Raw genomic sequence first — 10882 nt, forward strand, 5'->3', positions numbered from 1 at the left:
TCTAATGCTCTTACTTCCCTCAGATGCAAACCCATGATCTTTTTAATTTTTACACTTATATTGTTCTAGAGTATTATTGTCTATTTTACTTACCAAAGTTAAAGCTACACAAGATAATGGCCCTTGTCTTATTTGATAATGTATTTTCATTTAAAAAATAGAATAGTTGGTGCTCAATAAAAATTTGTTGAATTTGTGAATAAGCTAGACACATCACATCACTCTCTTATTGAGTTTCTTGACTTCAGTGGATGAAAATTTTGCCACATTATTATAAACTGACTTTCTTTTTATTCTCTAGACCAGTGATGGCGAACCTTTTGAGCTCGGCGTGTCCACATTTTGAAAAACCCTAACTTAACTCTGGTGCCGTGTCACATATAGAAAAATGTTGATATTTGAACCATAGTAAAACAAAGGCTTATATTTTTGATATTTATTTTATATATTTAAATGCCATTTAACAAAGAAAAATCAACCAAAAAAATGAGTTCGTGTGTCACCTCTGACACGCGTGCCATAGGTTTGCCATCACTGCTCTAAAGTCTCTTATATTCTCAGAGGCCCCAGTGACAGGTGAAGGTGCTTAAACATTAGTAATTGTACCAGGCTTGAGAAATTTTGAACTGGGCCTTGAAAAAGTGAATAAAATGAAAAGTGAATCACTTACTTAAAAAGAAATAATGGGGAAGGTATATAAGGAACAGCAACAGTATTAAGGCAGGATGATATTGGGTGGGATATGCTAAGAAATGAAAGCAGTCTGGCATGACTATGGGCAGGCTGTATAGAGTGACTGGGATGGGGGGCTGAAGCAATGCCTTAAAGTTGACTTTCTCCCATGGTCTTTCTCAGTCATTCCACTGTTATGATTATCTGGTCACTGCTTTAGTCACCTCAGCACATTTATAATTTGCTTATATTGTTTCTTATAAATATTTCTATTTCTCTATACTTGGTCCCTTTGCTTTTTTGACTAGTTTCTAAACTCATTGATGGCACTAAATTTACTCTGTGGTAGAATGAAAATTAACTGAACGAGATGTAAGGGAAGCTTCATAAAAGGAAGAACCTTGAACGATTCTTTTTTTAACCATTGTATGCTCAGTACGTGTGGAAAGCACACATTAATATTGGTAGATTAACTAAATGAAAGAGGGGATAATTCAAAAAAACCCTGCTTTTTTTTAAAAAAAAAAAAATCAGGCTCCCCCTTACCCATTATGTGATCTTGGAAGAGAGTCACTGAATCCCTCTACGTCAGTGGTTCTCAACCTTGGCTGCACATTAGAATCACCTGGGAATCTTTTCAAAATCCTGATTTCTGGGCCTCCTCCTCCAGAAATTCTGTTTCTTTGTTATGGGGTGGGGCCACAACATTCGTAACAAAGAAACAGAATTTCCGGAGGATGAGGCCCAGAAATCAGGATTTTAAAAAGATTCCCAGGTGATTCTAATGTGCAGCCAAGGTTGAGAACCACTGCTCTACGTCTTTTTTTTTTTTTTTTAATCCTCACCTGAGGATATTTTTCCATCTATTGGTTGCCTCCTCACATATACCCTGACCGGGGCCAGGGATTGAGCCTGCAATTGAATTATGTGCCCTTAGCCAGAATCAAACAACCATCCTTCAGTCGGCAGGTTGAAGCTCTATCCACTGAGCCAGACTGGCTAGGGCCTTTCTAGTCTTGATTTCCTCATTGGTCAAGTGGGGATGATGATGCTGGTGATAGCATATTACTGGAGGGTTAAGTGAGATAATGAAGGCACTTGGGAAATGAAAATGCTCCACAAATGTATATCACGGCACTGGGACTCATTCTGAAATCAGTAGCTGCACTGCAGGAGCAGCGCTGTGAGAACAGAAACAAGATAAGATCAGTTTGGCTCCAAATGGCAGACCCTAGCTGACATTGTTGGCCTACCTTGAAGATTTCAAGTTGCCCTGTTTTTAAAATGTTACAGTGTAAGAAATGGAGATAAAGAATTACTAGTAGCTGAATAAGTGGCTATAGAGATGCAAGCACAAAGACTTTTAAGTTGTGTTAGGTAAACATTCCCAAGTTTGGATGGGCCTCTTTGTAAGCACGTATCTCTGGAACTCATCACTCTTCTCTTTCTCACCTCAGAGGGAATGAAGACGTGTTCTTGCCTGATGTAGAGGAAAGATCACCGCATCAGGAAACTTGGATTACAGTACAAGTTCTCCACTAATTTCTTAGGTAGCCTTGTATTAACTTGTATATATGTGGTTTTGGGGGTTTTTTTTTTCTAAGATGAAGAAACTGTATAAGAAGAAGTCTGCAGTTCTTCTATTCTCTAACATTTCATAATTCCTAAGCACCAGGAAGAAATAATGAATTTGAATCCCAGGCAACTTCCCATGCTCACTCAGCTTCCTGATTCCCTTATTCTATCCATAGCTCTTCCCTTCTGCACATATTTCTACAAAGTTCTTTTATTCTGGTTTTGAAAGGCTTACTTTGGGGAGTCACTTTGTCAGTTAATTTAGGTCACATCCTGCCATGTGACTGTATGATGATAATAATAGCTGCCACTTCTATAATACCACAGTATGGTCACTATTCTAAGAATTTAACTCATTTAATCCTCATAGCAGCTTTATGAAGTAGATCAAGCATGTCAAACTCAAAGGCTAACTCGGGCCAAATAAACAAGGTTTAGGTTTATGTGGGCCACAAAAAAACAGAAGCTTCAATTTTCATAGAAACACAGGTTTATTTCGATAGAGACATGCTGAACACAAAGGGCTGAAATAAATGAGTAATCGTTAACATAAAATAATAGAACATTTTAATAAAAATTAATATGTTTTCTTGAACATTAACTTATCAAACACTGAATAACTGCACAAATTAATAAGTGTAATGCAAATAAACCTATGTTTCTTGTTCTACAAAAGTGAAATATTTCCTGTTGCACACACCAAACAAGTTAGTCCAAGACTAATGATGTGGCAATCAGCTGCTAAAATATTCACTGCTAGTATTAGTGGAGAGAAATGGTGCACCTGCGCAGAAGGCAGAGAAGGGAAATGAATGCAACACAATTATAGTAATTAGTCATTAGCAAATATTGTAGTTCATTATTAATAACTATAGGCCCAGTGCACAAAGTTCGTGCACTGGTAGGGTCCCTAGTGGCTGGTGGCGGCTGGCCTGCTACTCCCTCCCTTCCTCCAGCCAGCCCCATCCCCGGTCGAACTCCTGGTTAAGGGAACAATTTGAATACTATGCTTTTATTATATAGAATTATGTGTAGCAGGATATTGTAAAAATTAAGTTACAAAATTTTTATTAATGCTTCTTACATACTGTTATATTGGCTGGGCCACAAAAATATTTGTTGCGGGCCACATGTGGCCCGTGGGCCACAAGTTTGACGTTCTTGAAGTAGATATCTTTGTGATACTTTATATATGAATAAAGTGAGGCAAAGGTGTGTGGTTTTTTGTGTGTTTTTTTTAAATTTGTCCCGAGTCATACTACTGTAAAGTGCCAGAGTGGTAACTCAGATCCAGACTGCTTTATAACTCTCCATATGTATGCTAAAGTAATAAACTGTACTGAGTTGGGAGGTAGGAGGAAAGCTAGCAAGAGGAGGTCTACAGTCAGAAAGCACAGAGCCAGGCTCCCAGATCAATGTGACAGGTACACAGTGCAGGTAAACTAGTTAGACAAATGAGCAACCAAACGTCTAAGTTCTATCCCATAGATCAGTTTGCTCTCAAAATTTTGTCTCTGAGATTGCCTGCCAAAAATGTGACTTTAAATATAAAACCAACAAAATGAAATCATTTCTTGGAAAACATTTCTGTGGTTTGCTGTGGAATGCCAAGTTAAGAATATCTGTCTTACATTTTCAAGCACATGTGTTGTAGTAATTTTATGGGGTAATGAGTTGGCTTCCATTAAAGATATTTTTACAGGGGCTGGGGCTGGAGAAATGTTATGTGGCAGGCAGTGAAATATCTTACTTTTTCAGATTGCTTTGGCTAATCACCTACAGGTGAATTTTTTAGGAACTGTGCTTTTAACCATTTAACTGCTATGAATTTTATTGGGTTGTGACTGAAGACTTTGGACATAATGTCAGGGGACCAAATGGTGAGGGAGGGAGGAGTTCAGGATATGAGGAAAACGATGAGTATAACAGAAGAAATGTAGGACTTTTGTCTCAACTTTAAAACGTGAATGGGACTTAAAGTCCATTCATTGGATTCAATAAAAAACAATTCAAGATGTGACAACAGCTGATTAGTGGAGGCAGTTGTCCTCTATCAGAGTAAGCAGAAATCTCACTTCCCAGTTTTCCACATGACAGATGTTGCTAGTTACATACCCAATATCTATTTTCTCCTTCTTCTTTACTAATAGGAGCAAAATTTTGCTCCTAAAAGATTCTATTCCCCAGATTATTTTTCAACTAGAGGTGGCCATGTGACACCATTATTACCAAAAAGATATAGGTGGAAATTGGCTGAGGATTTCGGGAAAGATAGCTCCTGCCCAGCCCTCCTAAGTGATGGCCAAGAAGAGCATCAGCAACCATCGATTAGGCAAGAGAAATGAGTTAGGATGGTGGTACAGAAAGACACAGATTTTTTATTCTGTGTAAAGTTGATGCTGATACTCTGGACTGCTTAGGAAAAGCATTCTTGTGTTCTGAAAAATAAAGACGTATTTTTGATATGCAAGCATTTGCCTAATACTGAGGCTGAGGAATATACTCTCACTGTGCTTTTTTCCTCTTACCTACGCCCTCCAGTGGCTCCAAGTTTTAGAGCTGACATATTCCCATCTATTAGTGATAGAACCAAAGGGGTAGGGTCACATGTCATTCCATTCATTGTAACCATTATTCTTGAATAGGGGAAACCGTTCTTGGTTTATGTGAGAAAGACAAAGGGTTGTGACCCAAGATGAGATCAGTTACAAAAACCTGTTTGAATTTCAACATAAACATAATAGTCAGTGGAATAAAAGAATCTATTGTGCATCCTACCAGCAAGGTCAAGTGAATATGGAAGAGCTTGGTGCCTGGAGGTCACTGGTTTGATTCCTAGTCAGGATACATGCCTAGGTTGCAGGCTCGATCCCCAGTAGGGGGCATGCAGGAGGCAACTGATCAGTGTTGACACTGATGTTTTTATCTCTCTCTCCCTCACCCTTTTTCTCTCTTTAAAATCAATAAAAATATATTAAAAAGAAAAAGAAAGAGCTTTTTTTTCTCATATCCTTGCCTAATATTGGGATATGAGAAATGTTACCCATGAGGTGCCTGGGTGACAAATTTGTAAAAGGCTGGTGTCAGCTTTCAGCATTCTAGGACTAAAATGCAGCCCATCTGGGTAGAATTTCTCTGAGATTAAATACCAGTAGGACATGAAATATTTGATCAGTAAGTGCGGTTAAGGAAATTTTAAAGAACTTTGAATGGAGCATTCAAGAGTTACCTGAGAGTTAAATGGGTGCAATTTATGTAATTTGTCTGATGTTACTAAAAAGAAACAGCTTGATGCTGGAAGACAGCGTGTTAAGTATGGGAGATTAGAAAAATCTTTGATGGCATCATTGCACTTAAACTAACACCAGCCTTTGGCTTATTTTTGTATGAGCCAAATAAATCATTTACTTTTTGAAGCTACTGTTTGTTGGGCTTTGTATTTGCAGCTAAACTTATTGCACACTGACACATTCCCTCTTTTCTCTGCCCCATAGATATCTGATAAGTCAGAGAAACACATCTGGGTTAAAGACAGACCTTGTGATAGAAGAATTTGACTATGATTATCTAGGTCTCTATGATGTCTACTTTATGTATATGTTTTATTTTGTTTTTGTCCAGAAATATTTAGGCTCATTATATTTAAACTAGAGGCCCAGTGCACAAATTCATGCACCAGTGGGGTCCCTTGGCCTGGCCTGTGTGATTGGGCCGAAACCAGCTTTCCGACATCCCCCAAAGGGTCCTGGATTGCAAGAGTGTGCAGGTCAGGCCAAGGAACCCCACTGGTGCATGATTGGGGCTGGGGAGGGACGCAGGAGGTTGGCCAGCTGGGGGAGGGGATGGGGTGTGGGACCACAGGAGGGCTCCAGGATATGTCCAGCCCGTCTTTCTCTGTCCCTATCAGCCAGATCCCAGCAGCAAGCTAACCTACCAGTCAGAGCATCTGCCCCCTGGTGGTCAGTGCACATCATAGCAACTGGTTGACCAGTCAACTGTCTGCCCCCTGGTGGTCAGTGCACATCACAGCGAGCAGTTGAGCGGTCTTAGCAAATCATTAGCATATTACGCTTTGATTGGTTGAACAGATGACTGGAAAACTGGACACTTAGCATATTAGGCTTTTATTATATAGGATGAGTTCCATGAATAACAGTTTATTTTTTTAAAATTTTTAGTGAATTTGTTGTGGTGACATTAGTTAATAAAATTATATAGGTTTCAGGTGTACAATTCAATAATACATCATTTGTATATTGTATTGTGTGTGCACCAGCCCAGTCAAGTCTCCTTCCATCATCATTTATCCCCCCTTTACCCTTCTTTCCCGCTCACCACTCTCCTTTCCCTCTTGTAATTATCATACTGTTTTCAGTGTCTAAGAGGTGTTTTTATTCTTTGCTTAATCCCTTCACGTATTTCACCTAGCCCCTGAGTACCATTCCCCTATGACAGTTGTCAGTCTGTTCTCTGCATCTATGAGTCTAGTTTCTATTTTGTTAGTTTATTTTGTTGATTAGATTCCACATATAAGTGAAATCACATGGTACTAGTTTTACTCTGACTGGCTTATTTCACTGAGCATAAAAATCTCCAGGTCCATCCATGCTGTTTCAGAAGGTAAGATTTTCTTCTTTTTTTTATGGCCAATTAGTATTCCGTTGTAAAAACCACAGCTTTTTCATCTACTCATCTACTGGTGGGCACTTAGGCTGCTTCCAAATCTTGCCTATTGTGAATAATGCTACAATAACAATTTGAGTCGGCTTGAGATCTTCCTAGGAAAGGTGAACATTTTGACTTTCTAAAGACAGCTTGAGAAATGCAGAGAAGAAAGGCAAAGAAAAGAAACAGATGGGCATTGAATTACCCAAGATGTGCTCATCATGGTACATGTCAGCATGTCACCTTATTTACTTCTCAGAACTGCTCTTCAGGCATATTTTGTTACAACCATTTTACAGAATCTGAAATCTGAAACTTAAAATAGTAAAATCCCATATTAATAAGTGGCAGAACCAGATTTCATATCCAGATATTCTGACTGGGCATCCAGATTTTGTGTCCTTTGTCCCAGAAGGTGTCATTACCTTTTCTATACCAGACAGATATCAAACCTGTCCGTTGCTTTGAAAGGAGACACTATCTTTATCTTCCAATGCAGACATCCTTGGAAGGAAAATAGGGAGCTAGGGCAGCAAGTGCCTTTGCTTGCAAACAGTGCAAACATAATAGAGGCCCATGGAGTATTATCTACCAACAGCATTCACCGTTTTCTTCTTCCGCTCTCTTTCTGACACCCCTCATCGCGGTTCAGTCCACCTTTGTGCTCCTTTATTATCTTAAGGGCCTGGGGCCTTTCAACTTTTCTACTATTATCATTGGAGAAAAGTTTAAAAAACTCATTTTAAGCAATGAAAGGTTTTCATATGATCTTTTCAGGCAACAGAAGCATAAGCATTAATTCATTAGTTCAGTTGTGTATTCAGTGTTTATTGTATAGCTACTATAGAGCAGGTACTGAGTGCTTTCATTTTAACCATTCAGACACTAGTGAATGTAAAGAAGTAACAGTATCAAGTAGAAATTTTACTCAGGTGGGGTTTAGTGCTTTTACATTGGATGTTCCAGGAAGACCTCAGTAAAAAGAAAAAAAAAAGTGAAATTTGAGCTAAGAACTCATGGATAATGTCCCAAGTAGATCCTGGGAAAGGATCTGGGGTGTTTATCTAAGGTGTCCCTTGAGATAAACTTTAACCTTGCAGGTGTGGGACATTCAAGTAGTTGCTAGTGAAGAGGTTACTCTATGCAAGCAGGACCAAGGAGGCAGGCTTAGGACCAAAAAGAGACCAGAACCTTTAATTTAACTTTTAAGTGTACACAAAATAATTCAATGAACTGCTGGAGGAATCACACCACATGAAACATATGCAGTTGCAAATCACACAGCACTTTATTACTCACACAATTCCTGGTGCTGCGGGTACAGGCTTAAGTGGAATCCCAGTGGTGCTGTCCTCGGGGGTCTGGCAGCTGGGCTGGTCTGGTCTGGATGCAGGGGGCTGGCGTTCCTTGCCCAAGAGCTAGGTCGTGTCTCAATTGGGAGGTACTGACCATTATTCTGTCGTCTGGCAGAGAGATGAGCGTGGAGTGGCGTCGCTTGCCAGACTGACAAGGGGACGTGTCTTTGTGGCTGTCTCGACAGGCGAGCACCAGGCTGGTCGGGACCCCCACTTTTAAAGCCTGTACCCCATTTGCAGCACAATTGGCCATTTTGTTAGTTTATCAATGAATTACATCAAGGCACACATGTTTATCTCAAACAGGGCGAGGGACTACATGTGGTTATCTAGGGAGAGTTCATCACCCACTCAAGTGGTTATCTTGACAGGTCACCCTGTTATTTACTGAAGTTCAAATCCTTATCTATGAGTGACACACACTTCAGGGCAGTGGGGAATGTGTTCTTAATATCACGCTTTAAGTTTCAAGAAAAGTTAATTTAAACATTTTAAAACCTTCTTAGACATTTTTTAGGCATTTTTAAACATTTCTATATATTACTACAACAGATAAGAAAGAGTCCATTATTAAAATAGCTTGAAAAAATAGCCTGAGTAACCAATCCTAAATCTATTAGGTTGAACGAGGTGAAACTGCTAATGTGCAGTAGTGTCCCCTCATCCTTGGTTCCTCTTTCCAAAGTTTCAGTTTCCTGAGGTCAACCATGGTCTTAAAATATTAAATGGAAAATTCCAGAAATAAACAATTCATAAGTTTTAAAAATGTGAGCTGTTCTGAGTAGCATGATGAAATCTCGCAGGATCCCCTCCAGGATCTGAGTCTCTCTTTGTTCAAGGTATCCACTGGGCTCCCACCCGCTGGTCACTTCCTAACCATCTTGCATTATCAGATCCAATGTTGCAGAATCACAGAGCTTGTGTTCAAGTCACCTTTATTTACTTCAAAATGGCCCCAAAGTTCAAGAGTAGTGATGCTTGCAATTCGGATATGCCAAAGAGTGCTGGAGGCAAAGACCAACAAGTAGTTAGCATAATAAATGGGAGAGGTCCATCAGAAGGCTGATGGATCTTGGGGCTTTAGCAAGGGCTAAAAGCTATGCACTGATTGTTCTGTGGAGACAATGGTGGCTGAAGGCAATCTCCTCACCTGATAATCTTTTACTGTTTACCAAACCTTATCTTTGATATGTCTGTTTGGTTTGCTAAAGGGCAAATGTATATTCCAGTAAATAAAAAGCCATGGGTCCAGAGATTCAGGGAGCCACTCCACTAGAGAGTAGGTTTCTGCCTGGTTCCCCCGATGCCTTCCAAATTTATATTTCTTGTCTAGTATATCCATTTGCGTGTGGCCCCTTCTCCAGATGCTGAATGCTTGCTGCAAAAGGTTGCGTCAAAAGAGAAGCTGTAAAGGGCTTCCTTTAAGTAAAAAAGTGAAAGTTCTGGATGTAATAAGGAGAGAGAAAAATCATATGCTGAGGCTGCTAAGAGCTACGGTAAGAATAAGTCTTCTAACCATGAAATGGTGAAGAAGGAAAAAAGAAATTCATGTTAGTTTTGCTGTCACACCTCAAATTGCAAAAGTTATGACCACAGTGTGTGAGAAATGCCTTAGTATGTATGTATGTATATATGTACACATGTGAACATATATACACATATATGCATATAAAGGTGTGTGTGTGTGTGTGTGTGTGTGTATTTCTACTAGTTAGGCTTCTCTGGAGAACCCTGACTAATACATCATGCCAGTGATTTAATAAGTTATTTTTTATTTATTTTTATTTTATGTTTGTTCTTGGTTTGCCCACTGTGTCTAATCAGGACACTGCTTACTGGCAATTGGACTTTGGTTCAGCAGCCTTGATACTTAAGTTCTGGCTAAGAAAGAATTCAGAGCCAAGACTCAAATACAGGCAAGAATTTATTTAGAAGATCACAGATATAGAAGAAGTGAGCCGTGGAAGAAGGAAGCCAACTGGGCTGGGAGGGCTCAGGAAATAAGAATCAGAGGGAAAAGAAAGGCCCTTGGAACTTAGGAGAAAGAAAGCAAGGATATATGCCCCTTGGGGAAGGAGCGCTACCTGAGAAGGGGGTAGAAAAGAGCACAGAGTGCTTGAGAAGGGGTGGAGGGGAGCTAATAAATTACTTTTAACAGAAATACTGACATTTTAAAAAATAATGTGGAATTTTCAAAAGCAATATTTTAGGATAGGAATAACCTTTGTAAGGTATTTCTTTGATTATAGAACCTAAAATAAAACTACCACCTCACATAATCAAGGGATTAATTTGAATCTTAGCTCCATAAATAATTGCTGCTCTTTGACAAAGCAACTTAGCCTAGCTTAGCTTTGTTTCTTCATCTGTAAAATGGGTATAACAATATCTTAAAGAAATGCTGCAAGGATTAAGCAAACTCATGTATATAAATATTATAGTATAAGTCTGACACATGCAATTGTTACATAAATAATATGATTGCGGATAAATACCACAGGATCTCACTCACTTGTGGAATATAATGAACAACATAAACTGATGAACAAGGACTGATCCAGAGACGGAGAGGCATTGATTGGACTGTCGGGCCTTGGAGGGAAGGTAGGGGAGGG

General features: G+C 39.3%; 1 long non-coding RNA gene across 1 annotated transcript in view; it reads right to left on the bottom strand.

The window, feature by feature from the left end:
• LOC118663562 overlaps positions 1 to 8602 on the bottom strand; it is a 34563-nt gene extending 25961 nt beyond the window's left edge. Inside the window, exon 1 of the long non-coding RNA XR_004970081.1 lies at positions 8212 to 8602. This is a non-coding gene — a long non-coding RNA (uncharacterized LOC118663562). The remainder of the gene's footprint in view (positions 1 to 8211) is intronic.
• Between the last annotated feature and the right edge of the window lie 2280 nt (positions 8603 to 10882).

This window comes from Myotis myotis, unplaced genomic scaffold (assembly GCF_014108235.1).
Source record: "Myotis myotis isolate mMyoMyo1 unplaced genomic scaffold, mMyoMyo1.p scaffold_m19_p_10, whole genome shotgun sequence".
Classification (NCBI taxonomy): domain Eukaryota; kingdom Metazoa; phylum Chordata; class Mammalia; order Chiroptera; family Vespertilionidae; genus Myotis; species Myotis myotis.